The sequence below is a fragment of the Oryzias melastigma genome, linkage group LG12, assembly GCF_002922805.2.
Source record: "Oryzias melastigma strain HK-1 linkage group LG12, ASM292280v2, whole genome shotgun sequence".
Classification (NCBI taxonomy): domain Eukaryota; kingdom Metazoa; phylum Chordata; class Actinopteri; order Beloniformes; family Adrianichthyidae; genus Oryzias; species Oryzias melastigma.
Window position 1 is genome coordinate 22,149,408 of NC_050523.1, and position 9,246 is coordinate 22,158,653.

Sequence of the window (9,246 nt, forward strand, 5' to 3'; positions counted from 1 at the left end):
TCCTTCAATATGCCCCAAATTAATTTGTACTGGATACTAGGTGAGTGCACATTTTTGTGAGTTTTTTTTAACCCTTTAACTGCCTGCTCAACTTAATGGTGCCACACATTTAGAAAACATGTTTTTAAAAATATTGATTGTATATATTACTCCCCAAGGTACGGAGGCCCTAAAGGGAGAATGAGGGAAAAAAATTAAAGTAAAAAAAAACAAAACATTTTTTAACCCAAATTGAAGTAAAAAAATATTTATATTTTTCTGGTTTCTAACTGGTTCGCAACAGATACTAACCAGATTTTTTTTTACTTTAGTTAAAAAAAACAAAACAAATTTTTTTCAGTTACTATCTGGTGCGAATCAGTTACTAACCAGAACATTTTTATTTCCAAAAATTGAATTAAAAAAGATAGTAACTGGTACGCATCAGATAGTAACTTTTACAGAACCCCTGGTTATTTTTAGAGAAAAAAATAATTAAATTTCACATCAATTCTTTTTTAAACTTTGATGTCCCTTTAGGGGAAACAAGCAGCAGGAAAATACAAACTTTTTTGATTATTCATTTTTCCTTTTTTGGGTAGTTAAAGGGTCAAGTATATAGTGGGGTGAAATTTCTGCTCAAAGGTGGAGCAAGAAAGAAGAATAGCAAAAATGTTTTGGTCCTTGCAGTCAAGCACTACTGTGAACAGTATAATTGTGTAGTACAAGTGTTTGCACACAAGCACTGTCTGTGAGCACAACACACAGCGAGCGACTCCACAGTGTAGTGTGGAACCTTGTTGGAGTGTGCGGGACAACATTCAGTTGCTGATTTGGAGAAATCCCAGAGCTCTGAATGATGGCGAGGCCACAGCCGTGGAAAGTGCTTCCATGTGTGCATGAGAACTGTGCAAAACTGTGAAAGACGCCTCCAGCCGCTCTGGTTGTGTTTAGAGGATCTCATCATGTCAGCTTCAATCATCCCGACTCTCAACTAAAGTCCCGTTGCAATCCCCCCATAAATGTTGAAACCTCATGACGCGCGCCCGCCTTCCTGAGTGAGTGATAAATCAATGTTAGTGCTCAGCAGCCATGACTTATGCCCACGCTGAAATTAAAGTCCTGCAGCGTTACAGGGCTAATCTCAGTTAGGATGTGCCTTTAACAGGACAACCCCCCTCCCCCTTGTAAAATGAGATTTTCATTAGCCAAATATGACAGCTTGATGGAAGAGTCCCTTCTGGAAATCATGAGTCTGGGTAACGGAGGCGTGGCTTTGATGAAGCACCACTCTCATGCGTTTACAGTAAACTGAGCGGATTTGTCAGGCATTCCTTCCCGGGACAGCGGCCGGACCCCTATATAGAGGAGGACGTTTTATGGAGCTGGCTCAAGCTTGGCAGGCCACGGATCGAAGTAAAACGGCACGCTCTTTTTCCTGCATTCACACTGATGCTGCCATGGCGACTCCTCTTCAAAAGCTTCTGTCATCACTGTGAGGATGATCACCACAATGACAGAAAAGCTGTTCATGAAAGCCGACAATGTGTCTAAACTATACAAACAAGGGACATTTTCATTCAGGACTATCAAATTCGATTAAACTATTATCTACCTCACACATGTGCAAACAAGAATAAAGAATTCAGAAAAATGGTTGCATTGTTTTAGTGCAGTGGTTAGCACTCCTGCCTTACAGCCAGAACATTCTGGTTCAAATCCCGTGCATGTGTACGTGTGTTTCCCAGGACTCTAGTTTCCTCTCACGTTCCAAAAACATTTCATAGGTTAATTGGTGATTCTAAATTGTTTCTCAGGTGTGACTGTGTTTGTGTATTATCGTTTGTTTCTATGTGGCCTGTGATCACATGATGTAACCCATTGATTGGTGGAAAGGTTTTACGACAACAGGAAGTGTCCGACCTGAGCCTTTTCCGACTCAAGATCCAAACTGAAAGTTTTACCCTCTTTTCGGCTGTATTCTTCTTTGCCTGTGCAATCTTCTTGCAAAGAATAATACATTATTTTCATAAAGTATTCCCGCTTATTCGTGGAGGTTGGTGACCAGAGACACGCCAAATCCACAAATACGGAGACCTACCCCGTCTCACCCGACCCCCGCGGCCAAACAATGTCGTCGCATCCAGTAAACATCAGGAAACACTTTCTATCTAGCTTTGTAAAACATTTATTGAAGAATATTGGAGTATTTCTTAACATAAAGGTTTTTTTTCTCTTTTTAAATTCAGAACAATAGACAGTTCCGCAGCGTAGAGGCTGGATTCATCCATAATAACACCTGTCCTGGATTATTGTTATCCTCCATGGTTAAATTTTTAGTTTTCCGTCCGTCACCATTTTGACGCACAGCTACGTCATCGGTCTACACCCCGCATGCGCTTTGATAGTCCAACGCTCACTGGAATTGCCCAGACCATGCTAAACCGACCAAGAGGAGACTGGTCTGGTCGAGGCATAAGACACCCTAGGACACACACACAACTAAAAGCCAACAGAATATCTTCACCGTACAGATTCAGTGAGCGGTCTACAACTTTGATATTTCCTGTGTCCCTCGTACAGATTAGCCAGTAACCACCCATAAAGACAGTTGGGACAAAGGTACAAGAATGGATAGATGGACGGATGTATTTTCTCTTTTACTTCCATGCCTGAACAAGAGCTGCTTATTGTCACCGGTGAGGAGACAAAGCCGACATGTCCTTAACACTTCTTGGTAGAAGCTCTGAGACTGGATCTGTACCAGATTTGATAGCAGACGTTATGCCAGAGAACTCAACAAAGTTCAGCTCTCCAGTGAGCCTCACAGCCAGCAACCCTTCTCAAGCTTGTTGAAAGAATGGGGACAGCAGCTGACGTCCGGCCAGGTGAAGCACAGACACGGGCAGACACAGCTGTTACTGCGGAAAAATGAGCGTCATGAGGGAGAGCTCAGGACCGCCACGGCATGTCCAGGGTATCAGGTTGTCGTTACACAGGTTGTAAATGTGCAGCAGGATTAGTAGCATCCCACAGGGTTTTCAGGAGCAGGTTTGAGAGTCATGCAAATCTTTTTTCCCCATCTATACTCTGGGAAGATGTACAAATCTAAGCTCTTTTCATTCTCTCCATGAGTTGTTTGCCCCGTGTATCACTAACTGACTCCAAGCAGGCACAGCACGGCCTCCCTTCAGTTTCAGAGTAGCTTGCTGATATTATGACTAGAACTGGTCAGCTGGCTCCACAATGTCTCAGCGGGGGATGCCTTTATTGGCCTGTGTCTTTACTCAGCAGCGAACGTCTGCTTCACTTTTGTAAAAGTCAAATCTGTCGATCAGAATTTCCCTGAGAGGAAGGGGAGCTCAAGGGGGATTAGGGAGCTTCTGGGTTCTGCAGGAGATAGGTAAAGACGTCTCTTCCAATAGTCACAACCAACTGGCTCCAATATTTGTAGTAACACACTCCTGTTGTGTCAGATGTGAGAGCACCCTAATCAAGCAAAAACAAGAGTCTATAAAAAATCTCCAATGACTAGTTGGATTTTTCTCAAACTATACAAAGTCCCTGAAAAAACAACTTGGAGCTAAATTTTCCAACACACGCTCTGACCAAAGAACCAGGAAGAAGAAATCAGCCCTGTCAGACCTTTGACTGTCATACCTGAATAAATACCTGCAACTCCATCAGAATTTTATTAAACTTTTTCAAGTTTCTTCAGATTCAAGCTGCAGGAAAATCATTTTATCTCTTTGGTTCTCTTCCTCTTTGGTCCATGAAAAGTTTGTTCTCAAACTGAAGTCAACTGCATATGAACAGAGAACCTTGTTTTTCAAAGAACCAGGGTTCTTTTGGTTGGTCCAAGCTAGGGTTCACTGGAACTTACCCACCTACCAAAACAAGAAGACCAACGAAAGAAGCCAGTTCTGAATCAGACCATAACTAAAGCTAGAAAAGACCAGCACTAGCATCCAAGGGAAAGCAAAAATAGTAAAGATCCTGTGGGACTTCCAGACACAGACAGACACGATGGTAATGCCGAACCAACCAGACATAGTAGTGGTGGAAAAAGATCAGAGGAAAGCTGTTGTGGTGGATGTGGCAGTACCAGACAATGGTGACATCAAGAAGAAGGAACACGAGAAACTGGAGAAATATCAAGGACTCAGAGAGGAACTGGAGAAGGTGAAAGTAAGTTTTTGGGTTATCCGAGCCCATAGAGGGTTGTAAAGAGGTAGGTTTGTCTTGAGGTTCCCTTGAGCTCTTACGACCACCTAAAGGAACATCATGCAAATGGAACATACCATTGCTGTGATTTGTGTATCATAACGTATTTGTAGTACTACTAATAGTAATGGACGGTACACACACCTTTGACAGGTGTTGTACACTGCCCTTATTGTCGCACTCCAGCTATTAGTCAGGTATACGTTTAAGGTATCATTTAATGTTCTCAAAGGAGATTATTAAACAATAAAACAAAGAAATACCAATCATTGCTTTGATTCTTGATTGAGTGTTCTGCTCATCCCTGTGGGTCTGCAGGTGGAGCTGACAAACAGCCTGTAAATGAGCCCAAAACAGCCCCCTGGGTCACATGACCCGGCAGACGGCCCCCTGGGTCACATGACCCGGCAGACGGCCCCTCTCTCCTGTACACAGTCTGTGGCTCAGCCTTTCCCAAACATCCAGGCTGCACGGGTGGAGGCACAATGCAATAAAACACAGTCTGAGCAGCAAAACAGATGTGGCAGGCAGATGTTTGCCAGATGGAGGCTCAGATTTTTGAGTGGCACAAGTAAAATACCAAAACACGAGTGCCTGGAGCAGCAGTACACTCGCAGACGACAGAACTCACAGCTTCAGAAGCTTCGATTTATTCACCTGTTAGATGATATAGATGACTGAGTCATTAGTCTCACAGTGGATGGAGACCTTTACGCTTCGCTGGCTCTGCTTCTGAAGGGGTTCCCCAGCAGGACGCGGAGGCAGCGATCAGAAAACGTTCGATTCCAGTCATGAAAGTGTCACGGCCTGCGGGGCGTTTGTGTCGGGGGTGATGATGCCTGAATTCCTCGCGGACGCTTGGAGAAGCTAATCAATGAATCAGCGACTGAAGGTTCTAACAAAGCTCACAGGGAGGGATAATCCCTCCTTTAGAGCCACTTGTTTGCTTTCATCCGCCCAATCTGTGGCGTTTAGTGTGACTGTGACCCAGATCAGGTGAAGAGCTGCTGCACACATACTGATGTGAAATGTTTCTAGATTTTTACTTTACTTTGTCATCAATGTTCAGTTTACTGCGGTCTAACCTCTTTTTTTTTCCCAGATTCTTTCCGAGTTGAAAACCCCTGGAACATTGTAGAGGATTTTATTTCCCAATATGAGGGAATGAATAATATTTCAAACTGTCCTCATGATTCCAGAGGTTACACTATGTGGGAAAATGACTTTATAATAGATTTACTTCTGTTTTCGCAACGCAAATAAAATTAGGAAAATATCTGCGGGCGGGTTTGCTGTAATCAAGACATACAAGCTGTCAAATTAAGAGTTCTGGTGGTTGAAACTAAACTGAAAACGGCTTAAATCAAGAGAAATATTTAAACAAGCTACCACTCGGTGATGGAAACTTAAACAAATCGTTGAAAAAAAAAAGTAGAATCATGACTTAAGAGCAGCAGGAAACGAAAGCACAATGAAAGAAACGGACAAACACCAGAAAGAAAAATGGAAGAATGAGAGCAAAAACAACCAGAAGGTGTAAGAGAGCAGGAATGTAAATGTGAGGGGTCAAAGGAAAGATGGAGGGGGAGAAGACAAATAAAAAACAAGAGGAAGACTGCAGACAAAACAAAATGATGGATGAAAGGAAGGAGGAGACCGGCAGATAGACCCCTCCTGTTTCATCATTTCTTTGTTCCTTTGGAGAGGAATTGGGAAAGAAACTGTCCTCCCTTATCAGCGTAACATATGACAGACTGACTGTGGAAAAGTAAATCCAGATTCTGTGAAGAAAGTTAAGAAAAAAAAGGATTTTACATTCTACACTCCGATTGGACAGTTAGAGGCGCTAGCTGCTGATTGGTTGATCAGTTCAGAGGAGGTTTGAGTCCACCTCTAGTAAAAAAAAAAACACACACTCAGCTTTTATTCTGAAAACCAAAAGTGTGTAGAACATTTTTACAGCTGTAATTTTTTTTTATTATTATCACATGCTCAAATATCTTTCACAGACACAAATCTTTTTGCCCATGAACAAAAATATTCTGCACTTGCACATTTGTTTTCACAGATGCATAAATTTAGCTCACAGATTCTGAACTAAATCACATGTGTGGACGTCATTTAACAACTACTTCTGAAAGGAAAAAAGAAAAAAAAAACCTGCTAACACACTTTATTTTAAACTTTTTTTCTTTTTCTCTGGGAACTTTTCCAAACAAGCGGCTTTACTGTAAAAAGCTGACAGACGATGCAAAACCCAGACTTTGACGGATCATGGGACGCATTCAAATTTAGTCTGGATAAAGTGGAAAAAAAAGAAGCATGTTCAAAATTATTTTTTCCTAATTGAAAAGTTCTAAAACATTATTCATTGAGTGCAACACAATGTAGGTGAGATTATGGGGTCAAACATTATTTTTTGAAAGAGATAACTTCACTAAACTGATGCCTACATATCCCACAATGCAGCTGCCAAAAGTGTATTTTTTTTATTATTCTTGCAGATTTTGTTGAGCTGTTTTCTGTAGAATTGTTTAGTTACTTTTTGTTTGAAGCAGCAGTTTTAAATGTCTTTTTTGTGAGTCCCATTCTGCATCTGAATGAACACACTAGTTTGTGTGTGTTTGTGTGTGCTCTGCAGAACCTTGTCCAGCAGAATAAATATCAGACATTCACTTTAAAAAGTCCAGTTATCTGATCCTTTTAGATCACAAAGCATTTCTGTGAATGCTTGGGGGGGGGGGCACACAGAACCTGCTGGCCGTGGTTCTCCTGTCGGCTGCAATCGAGGAGGTTCATTACTGACAGCCGCTCTGGAGTCACAAAGGTTAAAGCAGCAGCAGCAGCATGGGGTCCGAAAACAGAAACATACGTCACATAACAGCAAACTTGCGTCATTTTACTAATTTAAAGTGATTTTAAGTTTAAAATTCTGATTTTACAGTAGAATTTTAAACACTTTTGTGCTTAAAATGAGTCTGAATGAAGTTGAGTAGGAATTGTGCCATACAAATAAACCCGCCCTGCTGGGCAGTGAAGTGTTCACGCAGCCGAGTGTGAACGCCGAGGAGCATGCACGCAGGTGACTGTGCACGGCGTGCCCCTCCGAGGGAGCACAGCAGGTCGGGCTAAAATGAGCTCCCGGACACATGAGCCGTCTGCAGCTGTGGCAGCAGGATGCAGCTTATGTCAAACATGCTTCCTGGTGATGCCAACGAACAGGAGTAACTGTCCCGCCTGACGGCCCTCTCTGGTATTGATCAGAGGTTCAGAACAGCTGATTCCTCAGGGAACGTCAGTGGTACATTTGTTTCTACTCCTTTTCAAACAACAAATCAAACTCTAATTAAATTTAGTTAATAATCACTATACACTGAAAAAGACATAATATTGGATCAATTAACAAATTATTTTGGTTGGTAATCTGATTACTTTTGACGTGCAGCAGATTTCCACATCCCCAAAACTCCCAAATTCATATGAAAAGTGACTGAGCTGAAGTGTTGGTTGTGCACGGCTGCAAGCATTGATCTGAGCCTCCCCCTGCAGACGGTGTCTAGCAGTCATATGTTTGATTGATCTTCACTCTGCACAACCTAAACTCTGCCCTCGCTCCCCTGGGGCAACCCTAAACCCTCGCCCCATCAGTTTACTGCACCTAGAGGAGCTGTGGTCCTTCCCGCCCTGCATAGGTCCAACACGATCAAGGTAAACTCTAAGCTCCGCCTCTTCCAGCTGGGAGGTCTGAGCGAGGCTCTGTCTGTCAGCACAGAAGCCTCCAGGGGGGTGTGGCCTGCAGCTATCATGGTTGGAGTGTGATCGTGCAGAGATCGTGCTCTCACCACGACGACGACTGTCCTGCCAGGCTGACCCTGTTGCTTCCCTCCAAACTTCTGATGTGTGCCTGATCTGCTGAAATCCCTCCTTACTGTTTTTTTTTTTTTTGCCTTATGTCTAAAAACTCTGGTTTGATTCAGTCTGTTGCATTTGTTTGTAAATCACTAAGACGCTCCTCGAATATTCAAAAAGGTCGTTTGAAAGTTGTTTGAATTAGTTCACTTATTCTGAAATTGTTCACATTTCTGATCAGTTGGATTTTAAAAATGCTTATTTTTCTATAAATTCACACTCCAATCATCTTGTTTGTTCACTTTTCATCTTTTCCCCTTCAGAGGTCGCCACAGCCATCCAGCTTTCAGTGATTCCCATTTTTGGTTCACCCTGGATGTTCTTTCCTGACACAACCCTGTATTTTATCCAGGCTGGGGACGGGTACTAGGAGACCCAGACCGGGCCCCCCCTGGCTACATAGTTAAGATGGAAGTGTGGAGGGTCTTGTCCAAAGGATCCACACTGGATAAACTCATATCACACTCTGGGATTGAACCCTGATTTCTAGCACGGCTGATTTATTGTGAAGACGTTTCAAGTGTTTTTTTTTAATTATGATTATGCTGATTTTAGCAAGAGAATCTGGCCACAGAGGAAAAAATATGGTGCTCAAAAATTAATAGCCGGAAGTCCCTCCCCCTTGCTGCAAAAATACACAATTTTCCACAAAATGATTGTCTGGAACCCGCCGTTTTAAGCTTTCAACCTTTTGACAAACTGTAACTGCTTACAGATCAGCTGATTCACTGAGAAGAAAAACGGCATTTTGACGGCTTTATCACATCCTGGTCACTCACTGAACAGTTAATAAAAATCCTGGCAGCACCATTTGCTAAAGTGGTAACATCACCGTCAGAAAACTCACAAAATAGTTTAGCATGTAAGGAATGACCCCCCCCAAAAAACAAAAAAACAGCACATGTAACATCATGTAGGGGCTAATCTTAGAAGCTCCATGTGAGTGCCGGTCTGTGCCACCTGGCCCGCTCAATCTGCCCCCCCCCCATAGGCTGTCAGAGTCTCGTCCGTCGGCTGGATACCACCTTAAGAGCACTTCCACGTGCTGCCTTAAGAGGGTGGGCTGAGTTTTCCCTACTCCGCCTTAAGGAGCATAATTCACACTCACACCTGCTGATACACCCCCCCCCCCCT

The 9,246-nt window shown here is 42.8% G+C and overlaps 1 protein-coding gene across 1 annotated transcript in view; it reads right to left on the reverse strand.

Moving 5' to 3' along the window:
- The window catches only part of LOC112136134 (ephrin-A5b), an 85,795-nt gene that overhangs the window by 11,923 nt on the left and 64,626 nt on the right, over window positions 1-9,246 (reverse strand). The window lies entirely within an intron of this gene.